This window comes from Rhincodon typus, chromosome 15, assembly GCF_021869965.1.
Source record: "Rhincodon typus isolate 14 chromosome 15, sRhiTyp1.1, whole genome shotgun sequence".
Lineage (NCBI taxonomy): Eukaryota > Metazoa > Chordata > Chondrichthyes > Orectolobiformes > Rhincodontidae > Rhincodon > Rhincodon typus.
Genome location: NC_063346.1, coordinates 19880484 through 19891601, shown reverse-complemented (window position 1 = coordinate 19891601; position 11118 = coordinate 19880484).

Genomic DNA, 11118 nt, shown 5'->3' with positions numbered 1-11118 from the left:
TCACCGGACCTGAAATGTTAACTCTTTTTTTCCTTCACAGATGCTGCCAGACCTGCTGAACTTCTCCAGCAACTTTGTTTTTGTTCCATCTGCAGTTCTTTCGGTTTTTGTTTCTTCATTCTAACAGTCTGTTCTCTCCAACTGGTCTCAGTGTTCCTACCCCCTCTCCTAACACCCTCCAATGAAGTTTTTGAATTGCTATGTATGCGCAAGTTGTTGACCTGAATTCTGTAAAGAGCTAAAAGCTCTATATGAGCAAAAAACACTTTCTACAGTAGACGCTATTGATTTTCTTTTCTCTTTATGGAGTTTGCACCATAGCAACATGTTTCCTTCTAACCCATTAGTGTAGAAATCCTATACTTAAATGCTTTCTTTCAAAGGTCTTTTTAGTTTTGAGTGTTCAGAATGGGGAAGAATAAATAATCTATGTTGCTGAAATTAAAGACAACTACAAATTTTTAATATTAAATATTAAAGATTTGAAGAATTTAAGCAGTGCATTTTAAAATATGTTACTCTGCACTATTAATGAAAGTTTTAGCAGTTTCATTATATTGGTACATATTGACAATGCACAAATGGCTTTACATTCCAGCTGTGCCCACAATATCTGAGGCCTTGTGGCTCTTATAAGCCTTATGAAAACCCTGATGCTAATCCAATTTGATGTATAGTATTTGGCTTTTATATGGATTCTATAACTCTTGCAAATTAAATGAACATGAAGGCTGCTTTGGCGCTTCTATGATGCTGGCTTATGTGTAGTGAGTGTTGTGGGAGACGTGTAATTATGTAAACTAAAGTCATTATCTGTGTGTAATGCTGAATATGAATAAATCATACCTGGAGCATGGCCAGAAAAGAAAAGAACTGGTAGCACAGATTTCAACATTGTTTAATATCCCTGTCAGCCTGAAGTAAAACTGACCTGAGCACTGTAATGGCTTTATACGGTTGTTAGAAAGGTTTTTTGGTTTTAGTATTGCACTACATTTTTCATTACATTGGTTCACAAAGCTCAGCAGATGCTGAGCAGATGATTGTTGTTCTGACCCAGCTCATATGTAGTGGCCACAGCTGTTACCAATCTTGTGTAAGCAGTTCTGTTTTGACTATCCTACTCACTGTTTTCTACACGAATAGCACCTACCAGTAGTACTAGAACCCCTTTAATTGTCCTTTTTGTATGGAGTGAGTACAAATGTATAGAAGTCTGTTTCTCTTATACCTGAACTGGCACTGAATAGAAACATTGGACACTTTCCTTGTCTTTCTATTGAAAGTAGTTTAGATTATGATTTTGTATCTACCTTTTGCCCCTGGTTTGTTATCTAAGATAGAACATAGAACATAGAACATAGAACGTTACAGCGCAGTACAGGCCCTTCCACCCTCGATGTTGCGCCGACCTGTGAAACCAATCTGAAGCCCATCTAACCTAAACTATTCCATTATCATCCATATGTTTATCCAATGACCATTTAAATGCCCTTAAAGTGGGCGAGTCTACTATTTTTGCAGGCAGGGCATTCCACGCCCTTACTACTCTCTGAGTAAAGAACCTACCTCTGACATCTGTCCTATATCTATCACCCCTCAATTTAAAGCTATGTCCCCTCGTGCTAGCCATCACCATCCGAGGAAAAAGGCTCCCACTGTCCACCCTATCTAATCCTCTGATCATCTTGTATGTCTCTATCAAGTCACCTCTTAACCTTCTCTCTAACGAAAACAGCCTCAAAATCCTCAGCCTTTCCTCATAAGACCTTCCCTCCATACCAGGCAACATCCTGGTAAATCTCTGCACCCTTTCCAATGCTTCCACATCCTTCCTATAATGCGGTGACCAGAACTGTATGCAATACTCCAAGTGCAGCCGCACCAGAGTTTTGTACAGCTGCAACATGACCTCATGGCTCCGAAACTCAATCCCTCTACCAATAAAACCTAACATACTGTACGCCTTCTTAACAACGCTAGCAACCTGGGTGGCAACTTTCAGTGATCTATGCACATGGACACCGAGATCTCGCTGCTCATCCACACTACCAAGAATCTTACTATTAGCCCAGTACTCTGTATTCCTGTTACTCCTTCCAAAGTGAATCACCTCACACTTTTCCACATTAAACTCCATTTACCACCTCTCAGCCCAGCTCTGCAGCTTATCTATGTCTCTGGATGGTCTCCCTCCCTTTCCAGTCAACTTCTTTCAAGGTTGCGAAACGATTTTCTGGATTTGCAAAAATGGCAGAATCAATGCCAGAAAGTACTGTTTCTCATAACGTCAACAAAAAATACACCAATAGGTAGTTTTAAATTCTGTATTCAGACTCTTCAAAAAATTGATACAACACAAAAAAACCTTCAAAAGAAATTACACAATTCAGAAAACTTCTGTAGCAAACACATTCTTGGAATTCTGAGAAAGAGCTTTTAGTATTGCAACAAACAAGCCAGAATTATTGCTTAGCACATAGTTAATTGTCCAATCTTGCAGCATGCAGTATGAGTGTGGGGCTCCTCATATGGTGAGAGATATAAATGAAGTTGAAGTGATTCAAAGACATGCTGCACTCTTCTGTTCAAATCAGTATGGGAGGTTTACCACTGTCACATCCTGACCATAGATTTGGAGTAGTAATCATTACAGCAAAGGGATAAGGTACAGCTTGACCATGTCCTATAAAATGTGGAACGATCTGGTGGGAACTTAAAAAAAAAACTCCGATCTGACACCCTTTGGGAATGATTGAAATAAGGTAGCCATCCACGCAATCCACAAAGACCATTTGTTTCCAATGCACGACAATCTTTATTCCCAAAGATAGTTCCCAAATGGAACAAGCTGCCAAAGGAAATAGTCACAATCCTGTCACTTGTAATCTCAAGATCCATCATTAATTATTTCGGTTTAAAAGTTTTCATTAACAGGACCACCATCTCAGTAGGTCATGCCTGGGTTAGTTAGCGCTACCCATATAAATATTGGCGGTCTGCTGACATCAGCTTGTGATGCTGACACAACTAAAGCAGAAGCAGAATCCTAAGTTTCTTCAGAATTCTCTCATGATTCCTGATGCTCAGAATGAGCCTTGTGCCTCTTTGAATTGGCTTCAGTGCTTGACCTCGCCCATGGCTATTGATGACCAGAATTAAATATTTACACCATGGTATGCCTCAACAAGCACCTTGTACAGTCTGACCATTTCCTGAATTGTCTTGTTTTAATTGTAAACCTCTTGCACTCTCTGCTGAGTCACAGTGTTCCAGGTTCAAGTCCCACTCCTGAGAGAATGCTGCACTGTTTGGAAGTATTATCGTTCAGAAATGCTAAATTAAGGCCCCGTTTGCACATGGAAGTCTTGATAAGAAGAGCAGAGGAGTTAAATCTGGTGTCCTGGACAACATTTATCCCTTAATCAGCATTACAACAAGACAGATTAACTGATCATTATCACATTGCTCTTTATGACAGTTTGTTATGTAGATTTTGGCTACAGTGCTTCTTGCAATACTGCAGTGACAGCATGTTAAAAGTACTTTGTTGGCTGTAAGGTGTTTTGAGATATCCTGCGGTGAAGAAAAACAATGTGTAAGTCAAATCTGTCTGTCTTTCTGGAACATTTGCTTTCCTGCTCTGAAGTAATTGTGATGTGCAGGTGCCGGTGTTGGACTGGGGTGGACAAAGTCAGAAGTCACATGACACCAGTTTATAGTCCAACAGTTTTATTTGAAATCACAAGCTTTCAGAGTGTAGCCCCTTCATCAGGTGAGGCAAGAGAGAAGCTCACAGACCCCAAATTTAAAGGCAGAGTGAACAAGGGCAGAGAGATCAAAAGATTATACAAATGGTGTGAGTGGAGTGTTGAATAATAAGTCTCTGCAAGTGATCAAAAGTGTCAGTTGGTGTGAGTAAAATGTCAATAGCTGAATAACAAGTGAAGAGACAATCTATAATCCAATTAAATGAGGCAGAGAGATAATTACAAAAAATTTAAAAAAAAGTAGTAGTACTGGAGACAAACCAAATGGCTGGAATAACATGATAAGTATAAGAGTCACATGCCAAGGGTCTAACCAAAGTAACAGGTAATCCAAAACTGTACGAACTAATTATGGTAGATGAGGTCATAAGTTATCAAGGTAATGGTGTCAAAACAGGACAGTAAGGAAATTTTACAGATACCGAACAGTGTGGTGTGGTTACATGTAGCAGAATGTGAACCCAAGATCACAGTTCAGGCTGTTCTCATGGGTATGGAACTTGGCTATCAGTTTCTGCTCAGCAATTCTGTGTTGTCGTGTACCTCGAAGGCAGGCTTTGAGACACACAACAATACAGATTTGCCGAGCAGAGATAGATAGCCAAGTTTCGTGCCCATGAAGACAGCCTCAACTGCGATCTTGGGTTCATGTCGCGCTACATATGACCCCACCACACTTCTGTATTTGTGAAATCTTCCTTACTGTCCTGTTTTGATACCATCACCTCGTTATGTTATGTTATGTTATGATCTCTCTACCTTAATTAGTTTGTACAGCTTTGGATTACATATTATTTTGGTTAGACCCTTGTCATGCGACGCTTTACTTATCATGTTATTCCCATCATTTGGTTTGTCTCCTGCACCACCTTATTTTTAATTTTTTGTAATTATATCTCTGCCTCATTTAACTGGATTATAGTTTATCCCTTCACTTGCTATTCAGCTGTTAACACTTTACTCACACAATCTGACACTTTTGATCACCTGCAGAGACTTAATATTCAACACTCCACTCATACCATTTGTATGATCTTTTGATCACTCTGTCCATAAATTTGGTGTCTGTGTGCTTCTCTCTCACTTCATGTGATGAAGGGGCTATGCTCCAAAAGCTTTTTGATTCCAAATAAACCTGTTGGACTCTAAGCTGGTGTTGTGAGACTTCTGACTGAAGTAATTGGACACATTGAGTGTTAACTGGGAACCAAAGAAATCTGCTAATTATTCATAGCTAGTTCAAAGCTATTATTTTCTGATGAAGGGTCTAGGCCCGAAACGTCAGCCTCTCTGCTCCTATAATGCTGCTTGGCCTGCTGTGTTCATCCAGCCCTGCACCTTGTTGTCTCGGATTCTCCAGCATCTGCAGTTCCTACCTTCTCTGACTGGAATATATGTGTTTGTTATTATCAGTGGCAAATGGAAATCGATGTGGATAAGTGTAAGGAGATGTACTGGGCAAGATAAACAAGGCAAGGAGGCACATGATAAATGGTAGGACCCTGGAAGGCACTGAGGATCAGAAGGACCTTGACATGCATCCCCACTGGTCCATGAAGGGAGAAAGAGAAGTTGATAAAGTGGTTAAGAAGGCTGCTTGCCTTTATTAACTGAGGTATAGAGTTTAAGAGCAGGGAGGTGATACAGGAACTGGATAAAATGTTGGTTAGGCCACAACTGGAGTACTGTGTGCACTTCTGGCACCCACATTAAACTGGAGAGGGTGCAGAGGAGATTTACTAGGATGTTGCCTGGGCTGGAGATTTCTAGTTATGACGGGAGATTAGATAGACTGGGGTTCTTTTACTTGGAGCAGAGGGGGAATGTGATTGGAATATATAAAATTATGAGGGGTGTAGACAGGAAGAAACCTTTCCCCCCGGTGGAGAGATCAATGTCTGGGGGCATAGATTTATGGTAAGGGACAGGAGGTTTAGAGGTGATATGAGGACGACTTGTTCACCCAGATTGGTGGGAATCTGGAACTCACTGCCTGTAAGGGTGTTAGAGGCTGAAGCCCTCATAATATTTAAGTATTTAGATGTGCACTTGATATGCCGGGGCATATAAGGCTACAGGCCAAGTGCTGGAAAATGGCATTAGAATACTTATGTAGTTGTTTTTGACCACGACAGCCTTGGTGGACTGAAAGGCCTTTTTCCTATGATGTGGGTCCCTATAATTATGACTTTATCTTTTATTACTGTGTGCACTTATTTATATTCAATTTGTAATTGTTACACCCATTTACAAATGTTGTCCATGTAATAATTCCTCATCTACCTTCTCGTAACTACCTTCACGATTAACTTTAGCATGGCCTGAAGATGTATCCAGTTTGCAGTCATTTTTCAAATCCGTGTCACGGATCTCAATTAGAAACAGAATCTAATACCAATGTCAAAGGCTTTCCTCTTCCACCCCAATGTGCCTCCTCTAACTTGTATTTACAGATTTCCTTGTTTTTACTAATGTTCATTGACTTCTAAAGTCTAATGTTACAGACTTCACATCAACTTCGCTTGCAGTATTTTTTGAATGAAAAGTTGCCAAATGGCTTATGGGGCAGCACGGTGGCTCAGTAGTTAGCACTGCTGCCTCACAGCGCCAGGGACCCGATTCAATTCCACACTCGGGCGACTGTCTGCGTGGAGTTTACACATTCTCCTCGTGTCTGCGGGGGTTTGCTGTGGTTTCCTCCCACAGTCCAATGATGTGCAGGCTAGGTGGATTGGCCATGCTAAATTGCCCGTAGAGTCCAGGGATGTGTAGATTAGGTGGGTTACAGGGGGATGGGTCTGGGTGGGATGCTCTGAGGGTCAGTGTGGACTTGTTGGACTGAAGGGCCTGTTTCCACGCTGTAGGGATTCTATGATAAATGCCAATTTATAATCCGTTGTGTATGTTTCCATGCATCTCCTCATGGAAAGTTATTTTCTCAGAAAGCCAAGGAAGACAGGCAGGGCATTCTTTTTTCATGTTAACTGAATTTTAGTTAATTCTCGATTGTCATAGTTGTCAGCAGTGAGCAGTTATGTTGTTGTATAGCACCATGCTACATCAGTATCAAACCCTGCACCATGTGCTTTACATAATTGACTCTACACCTGTGTCTAACAGGAGTAGTAGCCAGTCAAGGACAGCATTGAATCTCAGTCTAGGCACTTAAGGAAGATAATACTTAGTTGTCATTTGAATGTGAATCAAATGTTGACTGCTCACATTAGAAAGAACCTGCTCTGTTTTTGATATTCCCACACAAAGGGTCACTGGAACTGTGACCAATGGATCCAGCCACACCAGAAGTTATTGTCATTGTGGTAGTGGTGCTATGAAGGCGCAGGGGAGTTGAGGAGGCACAGAAACGCCAGCAAGCGGAGGACCACCAGCAACTTGGTACAGCTGCCACACAAAGCCACAGCTGAGGGTCACTTCAGGGGGCAGAGGGTGGACACAAGACGTAGAATCTATCATCCTCAATGCTACTTCTTCCAGGTGAGCAAGTACATTGCTGCTGCAGACTGTGGCTATACCAAGGCACTGTCACAGAACTGTGCCATTTACTGCACACTGCGACCTGAACGGGTGGGTGGCCATTCTATTCCAGTGGCTGTCAAGTTGACATCTGCACTAAATTTTATGCAATTGACTGCTACCAAGGTTTCTCTAGGGACCTGTGTAGGATCCCGCAATCCTCAGATCAGGAATGTACCAAGATTGTTACTGTGCCAGATCACACCAATTTATTGTGTTTCCCCATGATGTAGTCAGTGCTGCAGCTTGATCCTTGGGCTTTGACAATATGGCTGGCTTTCCCCAAATGCAGAGCGCTATACACTGTACACATTTCACATTGAAAACACCATATTATAATACAAAAGACTTTAACTAAAAATATTTCCATTCCATCAATGTACAAGTCATCTGTGATCATTGCTACCACATCTCAGAGGTCTGCGCTAGGTACCCTGAGAGCTGACACAATACCTAAAGCTTTGAGAACTCTCATGTTACTGGTTTATCTCAGGGGACAGATGCCTCACAAGAATGGCTACTGGGAGAAGTGTGCTACCCTCTGCATCCATGTCTGATCGTTCCATTGAGCAACCCCCTGATTGAGGCTGAGAGTAGCTACAATGCTATCCATTCTTCCATCAGGGCCATTGTGGAACAGACAATAAGCCTTCTGAAGAGGAGGTTCTAATGCTTGGATTGGTCTTGGAGGGTCCTGGCAGAACTGTCTAGGTAGAATGTATTACATGATGGGGAGGTGATGGTCTGGTAGTATTATCACTAGACTATTAGTCCAGAGATCCTGGTAATGTTCTGGGAACCTGGGTTTTGAATCCTGCTATGACAGATGATGGAATTTGAATTCAATAAATATCTGCAATTCAGAGTCAAATGATGACTATGAAACCATTGTTGATTGCCAGGGAAAACCCATCTGATCCACAAATGTTTTTTAGGGATGGAAATCTGCAGATCTTACCCGGTCTGCCTACACATGACTCCAAACCCACAGCAATGTGGTTTACTCTGCTGGCCTGGCCAGTAACACCCATATTGCTTGAGTGAATTTAAAAAAAAATGAACCTTGTATCTTGTGTTCTGCTCAAGTGACGCAGGCAAAGAGAAGATGTTATGGATACTTAAGGGCTGAGAGAGCAGCAACAGTCTTCCAAGAAGAAATATGAGGACATTATACAAGATTAGCATCACCTCCAGCATGGTAGAACCCTGTTGCATCATGTGCAACAAGCCAGAAAAGACATAATTGACAGCTGTTTCCAATAGGGGAAGGCAGGGTGCAGTGATCATCCACTGACAGTAAATTTGCTGTTGGCAAAGGCAGTCAGTCCTTGTTTGTCCTGAGAAACAAATGCAGTGTTTTATTTTTGTTTTTGGTTTTCAGTTTGATTAAGTTTAATGTTTCCACCTGGTTGAAGGCTTGCTAACATGTGATGCTCCTACCTTGAACAATGACAAGATGTTATGCTATGCTGGGCACTGGGGAAGGAGTACCTTTCCCATAGATAGGGTTCTAACAAGGTATGGCACACAGGATGGGTAGCCTGTGTAGCTTGACTCTTGGGCCTCCAGTTACAATGACTGTCGATCAGATGGATGATGCTGTAAAATAGCAACGCCTTTACGAATGTGAGTGGAAGTGAAAGCAGCGTCATAGAGTCGTGGTGCATACATGATGAGATGAGCAGCAGCAAATTACAGACACTGTCCTTGAAATTCCTGGAAATGAACATGTAGCTGATTTTTTTTAAAATTCAGGCCTTTGTTTTAATTGAACATTTATTTGGTTCCAGCTGTAAATAAAATCATTTGTGTCCATTGGTGATTTGAATAGCCTCCTGTTTAAAGACAACTTATGCCTACACTAAAGACTATGTTAATTAAGACATTATACTTCATTACATTGGCCTATCATTTTGATATTAAGTCCTGTTTCTGTTCTGTATTAATAGTCAAGGTCCTCCATTAATGAACTAGTTTAAACTTATAGTTCAAAGAGATCCTCTATTTAAATTTAGATCATATCCAATATTAAGCTTGGGTTAATGAAAACAGCACACTTTGGGTTCCATCAATCAATAATTTGAATGTGTCACTAGTCTGTGTGTTTTGGTCAACACTTTATCCAAGTTGAGTCATTTAGCAATTTCAGTCTCTCCATTATAAATGAATCTTGTAGTGCAATTAGGCCATCTTCATGCAATATCGAAAATCTAGTAGGAATAACATAACATTATCATATTTATCTGAACAAGATTGTATACTGTCTAACCAGTTTGCAAGACAGAAAAATAAGCTGATATGCTGCTGACCATTTGCACTGAATACAATTATGCAGTAAATAAGCCCATATTACTTAGTAATTTTAATTGAAATATAGATTCACTGATTAAATAGCATCCACAACTAGCTGGTCTTACCATCCTTTTGGAAGAGAGACCAAATGAATATAAATTTTACAGAAGGATTTAAAAGTTATAGTTACAAAAGGAAAAAAAATTATTGGTTGAACAATTTTTTAAGTGAGCTCTGCTGAGTACAGCTAGAAGATTTAACAAAATTAAAATAAGAGTGTATAAATTCAGATAATGGTGGGTGAGAAAATTAGTATGATTTAAGAACCAGCAGAAAACCGACAGGAAAGTAGACCTTGAGAAAAAGCTAGCTCGTATTTTCAATAACAACAAGAGTTTCTACAAAAATTTAAATAGGGAAAGAATAATGAAAATTGCTATTGATCTCCAGAGATTGAGCTCTGGGGAACTCATAATGGCAAAGAAGGAAATGGTACGGGCATTGAGCAGGTTTTATGTGTCTGTCTTCACTATAATAAGACAGAAAACCTCCCACTGATATTTGAGGATCAACAATCAGGAGGAAGAACTTACAAGAATCATCATCACCATGGAAAGAGTGCTGGGAGGACACTTAAACCTGAAAGGTCTCATGTACCAGAGATTGAATGGTTTACATCTGAAAGTATTAAAACAAGTGTTGAGGTTGGTTGGCTTGCCGAGCTGGTTTGTTGTTTCGCAGACGTTTCGTTACCGTGCTGGGTAACATCCTCAGTGCAGCCTCCAATGAAGCGCCAGTGTGTTTTCCCGCCTGGCTTTTAAACTCTGGGGTCCGTTGAGATGGATTGCCTCACTTCCGGTTTTCCTTCGTAGTGGAATGTATATGGGGTCGAGTTCAATATGTTTATTAATAGCATGCTTCGTGGAGTGCCAGGCTTCTAGGAATTCTTGTGCCTGTCTCTGCCTAGCTTGTCCCAGGATTTTGGTGTCGGCGAGCCAACCAACCTCAATACCCACAACCCGAGCTCCAAATCTACTCTCCAAAACCTTAGAGACCTACGGGCGTAACACGCTCAAATTGGCAAGAAAATGGGAAAACTACGCCAAATGAGAGAGCGCAACCTGAGAACAACTCTACTTCCTCCATGGATGCCTCAGGAACCAGGTATTACCACGCAGTGTGAATTACAAACCACCCATCAACAACCCACAAGCCCAGAATGGGACAACAGCAAAATTCCTGGGACAAGCTAGGCAGAGACAGGCACGAGAATTCCTAGAAGCCTGGTACTCCACAAAGCATGCTATTAATAAACACATTGAACTTGACCCCATATACATTCCACTACGAAGGAAAACCGGAAGTGAGGCAATCCAGCTCAACGGACCCCAGAGTTTAAAAACCAGGCCGGAAAACACACTGACGCTTCATCGGAGGCTGCACTGATGATGTTACCCAGCATGGTAATGAAATGCCTGCGGAACAAGAAACCAGCTCGGTGAGCCAACCAACCTCAACACCC